Raw genomic sequence first — 13717 nt, forward strand, 5'->3', positions numbered from 1 at the left:
AAAATAATAACCTTCTTCTCTTCCCACAGGGCCAGGGAAAAACATGGTTTTTCAGCAGTGAACTTTAACTTCTTTTCTTTATTTCTTCCCAATTTGATTTTTATGGGGATCCAGTCTAGGATGGCTGACTCCTTGAAGACTTACATTATTTAGGGCCCTTTTCCATCCAGCGTGTAACTCACGCTCATTCTCCCTCCATCTCAAATTTCTTGCCCTCATTTGCTGTTATTTCCACAAAGATAAAACACTAGGTGATTTTTTTTTTTTTTAGCTTCAAAGCATTTTTATAATTATCTCATTGGATCATCTCAGCAACTTTGTAGAAAAATAGAAGTGATTCCCCATTTCTGCAGACCAGGAAACTTAAGCATGAGAGGTTAAGTGACTTCCCAAGGCCCAAGCCCCATAGAACCAAGTTAAATAAATCAAGTCCCTCATCATCTTGATGGACTACAGGCTGCACAGTTGTCACAGCAGGCAGAAGGAGTGATGGATGGTGGGTTGCTAACAGACACAGTCAGGGCACGGAGCCTTTCTTTCATGGCAAAGAGCACAGAAACTTACAGAGATGGCCTCATGGTGAAGGAGACAAGAAGACAAGGCAGAGAGAGGAGCTCTGGGCTCCCAGGCCCTGGACCTCCTCCCCTCCTGTCTAATTACAGCATGTCAGGCCCTTAACCTTGTCATTACCTACCACTGCATCCTGTCTGTAGCTCACTCTCAGACTGCTCTCCTCTCCGCCCCACTAACTCTATCAATATCCCAGTTCCAGCAACCCCGTGACCCCACTGAGACCTACCATCCTACAACCTACAGACCTCGCTGCTCCCAGCTTCTTCACGTCCTCTCCTCTGTCTTTATTCACCGGCTTCTGTAACTATTCACTATGATCACTCACTCATGCCTTCCACTGCTTTGCTCCTCTCTTAACTTAAGCCCTTCAAAGAAGAGAAGCGAAAAGCAAAGGAGAAAAGGAAAGATATAAGCATCTGAATGCAGAGTTCCAAAGAATAGCAAGGAGAGATAAGAAAGCCTTCCTCAGCGATCAATGCAAAGAAATAGAGGAAAACAACAGAATAGGAAAAACAAGAGATCTCTTCAAGAAAATTAGAGATTCCAAGGGAACATTTCATGCAAAGATGGGCTTGATAAAGGACAGAAATGGTATGGACCTAACAGAAGCAGAAGATCGTAAGAAGAGGTGGCAGGAATACACAGAAGAACTGTACAAAAAAGATCTTCACGACCAAGATAGTCATGATAACATGATCACTGACCTAGAGCCAAAAATCTTGGAATGTGAAGTCAAGTGGGCCTTAGAAAGCATCACGACGAACAAAGCTAGTGGAGGTGATGGAATTCCAGTTGAGCTATTTCAAATCTTGAAAAATGATGCTGTGAAAGTGCTGCACTCAATATGCCAGAAAATTTGGAAAACTCAGCAGTGGCCACAGGACTGGAAAAGGTCAGTCTTCATTCCAATCCCAAAGAAAGGCAATGCCAAAGAATGCTCAAACTACCACACAATTGCACTCATCTCACACGCTAGTAAAGTCATGCTCAAAATTCTCCAAGCCAGGCTTCAGGCTTCAGTGAACCGTGAACTCCCAGATGTTCAAGCAGGTTTTAGAAAAGGCAAAGGAACCAGAGATCAAATTGCCAACATCTGCTGGATCATGGAGAAAGCAAGAGAGTTCCAGAAAAACATCTATTTTCTGCTTCATTGACTATGCCAAAGCCTTTGACTGTGTGGATCACAATAAACTGTGGAACATTCTGAAAAAGATGGGAATCCCAGACCATCTGACCTGCCTCTTGAGAAACCTGTATGCAGGTCAGGAAGCAACAGTCAGAACTGGACATGGAACAACAGACTGGTTCCAAATTGGAAAAGGAGTACGTCAAGGCTGTATATTGTCACCTTGCTTATTTAACTTATATGCAGAGTACATCATGAGGAACACTGGGCTGGAAGAAGCACAAGCTGGAATCAAGACTGCCGGGAGAAATATCAATAACCTCAGATATGCAGATGACACCACCCTTATGGCAGAAAGTGAAGAGGAACTCAAGAGCCTCTTGATGAAAGTGAAAGAGGAGAGTGAAAAGGTTGGCTTGAAGCTCAACATTCAGAAAACAAAGATCATGGCATCTGGTCCCATCACTTCATGGGAAATAGATGGAAAAACAGTGGAAACGGTGTCAGACTTTATTTTTGGGGGCTCCAAAATCACTGCAGATGCTGATTGCACCCATGAAATTAAAAGACGCTTACTCCTTGGAAGGAAAGTTATGACCAACCTTGATAGTATGTTAAAAAGCAGAGACATTACTTTACCAACAAAGGTCCATCTAGTCAAGGCTATGGTTTTTCCCATGGTCATGTATGGCTGTGAAAGTTGGACTATGAAGAAAGCTGATCATCGAAGAATCGATGCTTTTGAACTGTGGTGTTGGAGAATTCTCTTGAGAGTCCCTTGGACTGCAAGGAGATCCAACCAGTCCGTTCTAAAGGAGATCAATCCTGGGTGTTCATTTGAAGGACAGATGCTAAAGCTGAAACTGCAATACTTTGGCCACCTCATGCGACAAGTTGACTCACTGGAAAAGACTCTGATGCTGGGAAAGGTTGAGGGCGGGAGGAGAAGGGGACGACAGAGAATGAGATGGCTGGATGGCATCACCGACTCTGTGGACATGAGTTTGAGTGAACTCCGGGAGTTGGTGATGGACAGGGAGGCCTGGCGTGCTGTGATTCATGGGGTCGTGGGGAGTCAGACACGACTGAGTGACTGAACTGAACTGAACTGATGAAATCATAACTGTGGTTAATTTAACTCTCCACCTGCTTTGGGCCTGCACCTCCCAATAGCTGGACAAAAGCACCCAATCACACTCTCTAGTCGCTCTTTAAATTCATGATAAAGTCAAGTGGGACCAGAATGTGCCCTGTTGTTCCATCGCTAAGTCGTGTCCGACTCTTTGCAACCTCATGAACTGCAGCACACCAGGCTTCCCCATCCTTCACTATCTCCCAGAGTTTGTTCGAACTCAAGTCCATTGAGTCGGTGATGCCATCCAACCACCTCATCCTCTTCCTCCCTCTTCTCCTCCTGCCCTCAATCCTTCCCAGCATCAGGGCCTTTTCCAATAAGTCAGCTCTTTGCATCAGGTGGCCAAAGTATTGGAGCTTCACCATCAGTCCTTCCAATGACTAGTCAGGATTGATGATGCCCTACAAACATACTATTAATATATTGAGTTGGTAAAAATATTCATTTCAGGTTTTCCATAATATCTTACAGAATGAATATTTTGACCAACCAAATACTTACTAGTCTATTCTCTCTGCCACTCCCAGATTTCATACCTTCTCTTCATTCTCCAAACGTTCAACACCTCCTCCCCAAGCTCCTTCTCAGCAATCTTGCTGCCTATGTCACCAAGCAAATCGAAGTCATCAGAAAAGACCTCCTACACACTCCCTGCACCCCCACCCCCTGCACCTGTGTCTGCACACTCAGCTTTCTCCCCTGTTACTACGGTGAACCATCCTGCTCTGACCAAGCCCCCCAACCTATGGGTTCAAAACACCTTTCACCCACTCAGGGAAGTTGCTTCAGCCCATGTTCCTGCACCATCACGTCTTCACTCTCCTGAACCATTCCCATCAACATAGAAACATCTCTGAACTTCCCTGGACAGTCCAATGGTTGGGAGTCCACCTGCCAATGCAGAGGACACAGTTTGAACCCTGGTTGGGAGATTTCCAAATGCTGCGGAGCAACTGAACCCAGAGCCACAACTACTGAACCCACGTGCTGAAGCTACGAAAGCCCAGGAGCCTAGACCCTGTGCTCTGCAACAAGCAAAGCCCCCACAATGAGAAGCCCGCCAACAGCAACTATAGAAAACCCATGTGCAGCATCAAAGACCCAGTGCAGCCATAAATAAATAAATAATGCAAAATTTTTAAAAGGAAGCATCTCTATTTCTTGTGTCACTGCCTCTTACAGCCACCAGCCTATTTCTCTTCTTTCCTTTACAACAAAATTCTTTCTGTCCTTCTGATACCACCAGTGTTCCTTCTTTTCTCCCTTGAATCCTCCACAACCAGGCTTTCACTCCCACCACTCTATTGAGTAGCCCTCAAGGTCAGCAATGGTTTCCTGTCACCTATTAGCCCTCTCTCTACTCGATCCATCAGCAATATGTGACACACTGATGTTCCTTCCCTCTTGAATCTCTATCTTGACATCAAGAACACCACACCACCATGCCACCATGTTCTCCTAGCTATCCTCCTGCTTTTTAGCCACTTTCCTCAAGTTCCTTTGCTGCTTTTTTCATAACCATCTTTAAATGTCAGCGTGCTCCAGGGCTCAGTATTGGACCTGTTCTGTCTTGTATCCATAATCAATTCTGAGAGAATCTTGTATGGCTTTAGGGCTTTAAATAATATGTGTATGCTGCTGCTGCTGCTGCTAAGTCACTTCAGTCGTGTCCGACTCTGTGCAACCCCATAGATGGCAGCCCACCAGGCTCCCCCATCCCTGGGATTCTCCAGGCAAGAACACCAGAGTGGGTTGCCTTTTCCTTCTCCAATGTGTGAAAGGGAAAGTGAAGTCGCTCAGTCGTGTCCAACACCCCATGGACTGCAGCCTACAGGCTCCTCCGTCCATGGGATTTTCTAGGCAAGAGTACTGGAGTGGCTTGCCATTGCCGTCTCCTAATATGTGTATGCTGCTGCTGCTGCTGCTGCTGCTAAGTCGCTTCAGTCATGTCCGACTCTGTGCGACCCCATAGATATTAGCCTACCAGGCTCCACCATCCCTGGGATTCTCCAGGCAAGAACACTGGAGTGGGTTGCCATATCATGACCCTCAAATTTTTAATCTTCAGCAAGAACCTCTCTGCTGAACTTCATACCCACTTATCCAACTGCTACTTGAAACTCACTTGGATTTTGACTGAACCTCTTCATGGGCTCCTGACGGAGCTCCCAATTCACTCACAAGCCATTCTAGTCATCTTCCCTGTTTTGGCTCAAGGCAAATATATTCTTTTAGGTGCTTAAACCAAAGACATTGCTATGATCCCAGACTGCTTCCTTTGTCCCCCATCACATATCAGTCCGTTAGCAAATCTCATTGACTGTACCCTGGCATCCAGTCCCATCAGTTCATGGCAAATAGACGGGGGGAAAATGGAAACAGTGACAGACTTTATTTTCTTGGGCTCCAAAATCACTGCAGATGCTGACTGCAGCCAAGAAATTAAAAGATACTTGCTCCTTGGAAGAAAAGCTATGACAAACCTAGCTGCTGCTGCTGCTAAGTCACTTCAGTCGTGTCTGACTCTGTGCGACCCCATAGACAGCAGCCCACCAGGCTCCCCCGTCCCTGGGATTCTCCAGGCAAGAACACTGGAGTGGGTTGCCATTTCCTTCTCCAATGCATGAAAGTGAAAAGTGAAAGTGAAGTCGCTCAGTCGTGACCCCATGGATTGCAGCCCACCAGGCTCTTCCGTCCATGGGATTTTCCACGCAAGAGTACTGGAGTGGGGTGCCATTGCCTTCTCCAACAGCATATTAAAAAACAGAGGTTTTTTTGCCTACGGAGGTCCATCTAGTATGTTTTTCCAGTAGTCATGTATGGATGTGAGAGTTGGACCGTAAAGAAGGCTGAGCGCCAAAGAATTGATGCTTTTGAACTGTGGTGTTGGAGAATACTCTTGAGAGTCCCCTGGACAGCAAGGAGATCAAACTAGTCAATCCTGAAGGGAATCAATCCTGAATATTCATTGAAGGGACTGATGCTGAGGCTGAAGCTCCAATATTTTGGCCACCTGATACAAGGAGCTGACTCACTGGAAAAGACCCTGATGCTGGAAAAGATTGAAGGCAGGAGGAGAAGGAGACAATAGAGGACACAATGTGGTTGGATGGCATCACCGACCCAATTGACATGAGTTTGAGTAAGCTCCAGGAGATGGTGAAGGACAGGGAAGCCTGGTGTGCTGCAGTCCAGGGGGTTGCAAAGAGTCAGACATGACTTATCGACTGAACAACGACAACCTTCAAAGCATATCCAAAATCCAACCATTTTTCATATCCCCACTGCTGCCACTCTTTCTCAAACCACTATCATCCTTTGCTTGGATTCCTGCAATAGCCTCCCATCAGGTCTCCCTGCTTCTGTCCTTGATCCCCTACAGTCTATCCTTAATAGAGCTTCCAGAATGATCCGGTTAAATTCAATCACCCCACTACTTAAAACTTTCCAGTGCATCCCATTTCATGGAGGGACAGGCTTTAGCATGGACCATGGCCCCCACCTGATCTTGCCCCTCAGCTCTTGACCCTCCTCCCCTCTCCCCGCCTCATTCCGCTCCACCCATACCACCCTCCTTGGCCATAAGCCAGGTGTCTGCTTCCGTCTGGCACTTTCTGCTCTGCCTGGGAAAAACACTTTTTCTCTCTAAACCTGTTTCTTCATCATAAAATGGGAATAATGCCATCCACTTCATAGAACAATTGAAGGATTAAATGCAATAGTTCATGTAAAGTACTTACTACTGTGCCTGACATGTAGTAGGCACTTGGAGAATGGAAATTAATTTTATTAGTGGTGAGAAAAGTTATAGGAGCTGCAGGTGCTTGGCATGGAAAGAATCTTACTGGTAATTTAAAAGGCGGCTATTTGTTATTGAAGGGATGCAGACAAGTTGCTTTCCATTTCCACGGAAGAAATATGCTTTAGCTACAACAGGGAAGAGTCTCATTTAGCCTAGGAAAGATGTGCCTAGTTTTTATTTTTACTTTTTATTGATGTATAGTTGATTTACAGTGTTTCAGGTGCAAAGTGATTCAGATATATATATATATTCTCTTTTCCAGATTCTTTTCCATTATAGGTTATTACAAGCTATTGAATATATTTCCCTGTGCTATATAGTAGGTCCTTGTTGATTATCTATTATATATATAGCAGTATGTATCTGTTCATCTCAAATTCCAAATTTATCCCTCCCCACCCCTTTCCTCTTTGGTAAGCATAAGCTTGTTTTCTATGTGAGTCTCTCTTTTATAAATAAGTTCATTTGTACCATTTTTTTTTTTTTAGATTCCACATATAAGTGCTACCATATGCTATTTATATTTCTCTGTCTGACTTACTTAGTATGATAATCTCTAGGTCCATCAATATTGCTGCAAATGGCATTATTTTATTCTTTTTATGGCTAAGTAATATTTCATTGTATATCTATACCACATTTTATTTATCCATGCATCTATCGATGGTCATTTAGGTTGCTTCCTTGGCTATTGTAAATAATGCTGCTGTGAACACTAGGGTGCAAGTATCTTTTCCAATTAGAGTTTTCCTCTTTTCTGGGTATATTTCCTGAAGTGGGACTACTGGATCATATGGTAGCTCTATTTATAGTTTTTTAAGGAACTTCCATACTGTTCTCCATAGTGGCTGTACCAATTTACATTCCCACTAACAGTGGAGGGTTCCCAAGTGAGTCCAATGTTAAGAGAAAGTAACTATGGAAGTAGGTTTTTCTAGAGAAGCTCTGACATTGCACTGATACAGACCTTTTTTTTTTTTAAATCTAGTCACAGACACCCTGGACTTTTGGGTTGAGAAGTCCAAGATCAGAAAAGAGCCACAAACCTGGCTCTTCCTCAAAAGGGCTGCAAACTCCATAGCAAAATGGGGCAGCTGATCAAACCTTTGTAAGCTAATAGGGGTACATTGCAAATACTCCATTTGTTCAGTTCCCCTCTCTGCCCTTTTTAAAATCTGTATTTTAAATGTTCATCTTCTCAGCTTGCATTTTTTCCCGTCTGCAGTCACACTGATGGAATTCAAGCACTTAGCTTTGAAAACCTCAGGTTCTTAAAAAGGCTGATGAAAAACAACTCATCAAGATGAAAAGGAGAAAAGCATGCTCTCTTTTCTGGAACCTGGAGAAAAATAGGTGCCCTTCTGCATCATAAAATATCCTTGCAAATATTGACTTCTAGCAAAAAAAATCTGGTATGATACTGGGATTTCAGAAATTGTCTTGAAAAATAACCTTTAGCCCTTAAAATACTGTTTATCTCACCACCTAATTTGTTCCTTGGTAGTAATTCTATTAAAATTGACATCTCTATCTTCTAAATACATGTGAGTTTTATGTGTTAGGCAGGAAGAAGATTATCATCCTTCCTCTCCCACAGGCAAAGAGCTAAAAGAAAATTGAGGACTTCATTGAATTTTTATTTAAACAACAAGTTTGAAAGCCTGTGTCTCACTTGAATTAATAGCATTAGCAGATCAGGGTGACTGGATCCTCAGCTCATCTATAAATCAGTGGTTCTCAGCCTTGGCTGCATCTTAGAATCACCTAGTGGGGATTGGCTAGGGAGTTTAGTCTGGCCCCAGCCTGGGCTAGGTAAAATTAAATCCGAATTTCTGGAGAGGGGGTGCAGGCACTCGTGTAATATTAAACAAAACCCAGGTGACTCTAATGTGCCTCCAAGGCTCAGAACCACTGGCACTGCCAAACTAACATTTCCTTGTTAACTTGAAGGAGAGTTTTACCCGTCATTCATCAGCACTTTCTGATTTGCCAGGACTTTCTTGACAAATAAAAGGCTCCATTAGCAGAAAGAGACTATGATTAACCCAAAATCATACCGTTTACAATATAATTCCTCTTATTATTTCCAAATAATAAAAGCCCTTTTATTTTGGTGTTAAAATTTTGTTTAGTAATATCCTACTTTTAGAAAAACAAAATCCTCAGATTTCTCTTTTAAACATTCCCAACTTTTTCTTTACAATGAGACTTTTGCCTGGTGGGTAAAAATTTTAAAGGATGGAGAAGGAAATGGCAACCCACTCCAGTGTTCTTGCCTGGAGAATCCCAGGGACGGGGGAGCCTGGTGGGCTTCCATCTATGGGGTCACACAGAGTCGGACACGACTGAAGTGACTTAGCAGCAGCAGCAGCAGCAGCAACCCTCTTCCTCCTCATAAGCAAAATAAAAGCACTTTACTTTAATTAGAGGATAACTTTGTTTACTACAACTCTGTCCCAGAAGCAAAGGTGTCTCTAATATGGGAGTCCTTTGGTGTCTGTGTTTCTATGTATTCTTTTTTTAAATTTCTTATTTTTTATTGGAGTATAGTTGATTAACAATATTGTATTAACTTCAGGTATACAGCAAAGTGATTCAGTTATACGTATAGATGTATCTATTCTTTTTCAAATTCTTTTCCCATTTAGGTTACTACAGAATATTGGACAGACTTCCCTGTGCTGTACAGTAGGGTCCTTGTTGGTTATTATTTTTTTTCTTAATTTTTTAGGTTGCACCAATCTGTGGACATGAGTTTGAGTGTACTCCGGGAGTTGGTGATGGACAGGGAGGCCTGGCGTGCTGTTATTCATGGGGTCGCGGAGAGTCGGACACGACTGAGCGACTGAACTGAACTGAATGTATCTTAGTTCTCCAGCCAGGGATTGAACCCGTGCCCCCTGCATTAGAGTGCAGAGTCTCAACCACTGGACCACCAGAGAAGTCCCTGATTATCTATATTAAATATAGCAGTGTGTACATGTCAATTCCAAATTCCCAATCTGTCCCTCCCTCTCCCCCTTCCCCCTGGTAAGCATAAATTCATCCTCTAAAGTCTGTGTATCTGTTTTATAAATAAGTTCATTTGTACCATATTTTTAAAGATTGTGCATATAAGTGATATCACATATTTGTCCTTCTGAGTCTAAATTAGTATGATAATCTCCAGGGCCATCCACGTTGCTGCAAATCTAGGTATTCTATATAGAGCTGCACTAATACAGTAGCCAATTATCACATGTGGCTCTTTAAATTTAAATTAGTTCAAATTAGAAATTCAGTTCCTCCGGAAGACTAGCCATGTTGTAAGTACTCAATAGCCACCCGTGGGTGCCCAGATATTGAATATTTCCGTCACTGCAAAAAGTCCCTACTGGATAGCACTGAACTCAAGAGTGTGACTTAGTTCATACAACTGTTGCAGGAAGGGGCTCTAGAGTGGACTCTTGGCTAACACTTGAAAATGAATTGTCCAAGGAGGCAACATACTGACAAAGCAAGACTTCATTGGGAAGGGGTGGCTGGGCAGAGAGCAGAAGGGTAAGGGAACCCTCTACCACAAGGCTCACAGTCCCAGATTTTACAGTAGTGGGGTTAGTTTCCAGGTTGTCTCTGGCCGATCATCTTGCTTGGCCTCTATTTGGTCTGACTGTCCTTCTTGCTGGCATGAGCATCTCTCAGTCAAGAGAGATTCCAGTGTGAAGGATTCTGGGAGGCAGGACAAATGGGCTGGCGTCTTCTCCCTCCTCCATTTGTCCCCACCCAAATCCTCCCTGTTAGTTTTCAGTGACATCTCCCTGCTCTTTATGGGGACCGCCTGTCGTGAGACAACTCAGGCAAGTGATTGTTATCAAGCCTGGCTATGGCAGGCAGTTTCAGTCAACGTTCCCTAACACAACCGTACATGGTTTCACTCCTAGACTTTAATGGAAAACGGAGGCCCACCACCCTCACAGTAAAAGGGTCAACTTCTCCAGGTCTGAGCTGTGAGATGATGATGGAAGTGAGAAGTCTTTTTCTTCTGAACAGTTAAGCCTTCTCAAGTGCTAGTAATATCATTCTGTGTACAAATTAGATTGAAAAACTGACCACTCTGTCAATCTAGAGAACAACGTGATCAGTTTAGCTGCAAAGACTTCACCAGGAAAACAAATGTAGCTGCTGACCTGCTGTTCATTTCCTCCCACTGATTAACTGCCAGGACCTCTACAATGAAGGCCCCAGGGAGGTGCATGTGACCTCACCCCACCCCGCATGCTGACACTTCAGACAGACGAATCTCAATGCCACTAGGCAAGAGAGCTGAACACACAGGAGACCGCTGCTCACCCAACATTTGTCAGAGCTGAAAAGTCACCATCTTTGATTTATTCCTTTCTTCTCTGCAGGAGGGCAGGATTCCCAAGCAGCGAGGGCCAGGGGGGCCCTGGGTTCTGCTCTGAGCTTTCCTCTGGTTGGCAGACATTATAGCTCTGAGTGCACACGTTGCACTCAGGGCCCAGAAATGAGGGCTCCAAGCTGTGGTCCACTCCCTGGGGAGACAGAGCAGCATCCTGTGCAGAAGCCAAATGGGAGCAATAACACTCCCTGATCCTTGCCATCATGGCTGTGGAGAGTTTCTACCTCTGTCAGATGCAAAACCAGATGCATATGGGTGTTCACATATATTATTGAAACTTAGTCATGTCAGCAGTTCTCAGATCACACATTTTTCCTTTGAGTTAACAGTGGGAATATACCTACATTTCCCTACTTTAAAGTTTGAAAAGTGTTCAAATGTGTAGAAAATGTTCAGAGGAAAGGAACTTGGTCCTCGGCAAACTGTTGAACGGCAGGGGTTGGCAAAGAGTATTGATAAAGTGGACTAGGGTGACTGAAGGCAGTGACATGGATAGGGAGACCTCACTGCAAGGCAAATGCAGGATATGTGTGACTTTGAGGCTCCGGAGGTGTGAGGTCTTTGGGTTTGACTGTGAAGGGATCTAACCTCAGATGGCTCCTTCACTGAGTTAGTCATTAGCAGAGCTTGGGAGACAGGCTAACACTCTAAGTTAGCTTATTAAAAGAATTAGTCAGTTCTAATGAGGTGGATGAAATTGGAACCTATTATACAGAGTGAAGTAAGCCAGAAAGAAAAACACCAATACAGTATACTAACGCATATATATGAAATTTAGAAAGATGGTAATGATAATCCTGTATACGAGACACAGGTGTATAGAACAGTCTTTTGGACTCTGTGGGAGAGGGTGAGGGTGTGATGATTTGGGAGAATGGCATTGAAACATGTATATTATCATATGTGAAACCAATCGCCAGTCCAGGTTTGACGCATGATACAGGATGCTCGGGGCTGGTGCATGGGGATGACCCAGAGGGAAGATATGGGGAGGAGGGAGGTGGGAGGGGAGTTTAGGAAGGGGAACTCATGTACACCCGGGGCAGATTCATGTCAATGTATGGCAAAACCAACCAATATAATATTGTAAGTAATTCAGTTCAGTTCAGTAGCTGAGTCGTGTCTGACTCTTTGCGACCCCATGAATCACAGCACGCCAGGCCTCCCTGTCCATCACCAACTCCCGGAGTTCACTCAAACTCATGTCCATCGAGTCGGTGATGCCATCCAGCCATCTCATTCTCTGTTGTCCCCATCTCCTCCCACCCCCAATCCTTCCCAGCATCAGAGTCTTTTCCAGTGAGTCAACTCGTCGCGTGAGGTGGCCAAAGTATTGGAGTTTCAGCTTTAGCATCAGTCCTTCCAATGAACACCCAGGATTGATCTCCTCCAGAATGGACTGGTTGGATCTCCTTGCAGTCCAAGGGACTCTCAAGAGTCTTCTCCAGCACCACAGTTCAAAAGCATTAGCCTCCAGTAAAAAAAAAAAAAAAGAATTAGGACTCCATGCATCCACTGCAGCTGGCACAGATTCCATCCCTGGTCAGGGGACTAAGATTCCTCATGCCTTCTGATGCAGCCAAAAAAAAGAGTTCTGCTCAGCCCAGGAGCCCAGAGCTTGGCTCCGGATTCCAGATGTATAAGGACTGGAATGGCAAGGACTTAACCCATCAAAGTAATAATGACAGCTCTAAAACTGTAGTGAGAAGGCAATTAGGCAAATAAATAAATAGATAAATTTTAAAAAGAAAGAAGAAATAAAAGGCTTCCAGTTGGAAAGGAAGAAACCAAATGATCTCTTTTGGAAGATGACATCATCTTACATATAGAAAATTCTAGGGGCTTCCCAGATAGCTCCGTGGTAAAGAATCCACCTGTCATGCAGGAATCAATTGTTCAGTTCCTAATCTGGGAAGATCCCACAAGCAGCAAAGCAACTAAGCCCTGTGCTCAACAACTACTGAGCCTGTGCTCTAGAGCCTGGGAGCTGCCACTACTGAAGCCCAAGCGCCCTAGAGCCTGTGCTCTTCAACAGGAGAAGCCACTGCAAAGAGAAGACTGCACATCACAACTAGAGACAAGCCCCCACTCACCACAACTAGAAAAAAGCCCACGCAGCAATGAAGACCAAGCACAGCCAAAAATATATAAATAAATAAATAAATAAAACTACAAAAAAGAAAATCCTAAGAAATCCAGTAATAAAATACTAGAATTAATAAGCAAATTCATCAAGGTCACAGAATACAAGATTAATGTACAAAATTCAACTTGTATGTATTCTGTACAAAATCTAATTGTTTCAATGAACAATACAAAAATGAGGTTAAGAAAATTCATTTATAATCGCATCAAAAAGAATAAAATACTTAACAATGAATGCAACAAAATAAATGCAAAATTTATATTCTGCAAATTACAAGACTTTCTTGAGAGACGAAGACCAAAATAAATAGAAAGATATCCCATGTTTATGGATCAGAAGACTTGACATTGTTAATTTGGCAATATGCTTCAAATTAATCTATAGATTCAATATAATCCTTGTCAAAATCCCAGCCAACTTTGTGCAGAAACTGGCAAGTTGATCCCAAAATTCAGAGTATTGCAAGCAACCTAGAAGAGCCCAAACAATCTTGAAAAAGGAGGAGGACTTACACTTCCCAATATTAAAATAGGACT

The sequence above is a fragment of the Moschus berezovskii genome, chromosome 17 (genome assembly GCF_049115385.1).
Source record: "Moschus berezovskii isolate FMDL1 chromosome 17, NW_MosBer_1.0, whole genome shotgun sequence".
Taxonomy (NCBI): Eukaryota; Metazoa; Chordata; class Mammalia; order Artiodactyla; family Moschidae; genus Moschus; species Moschus berezovskii.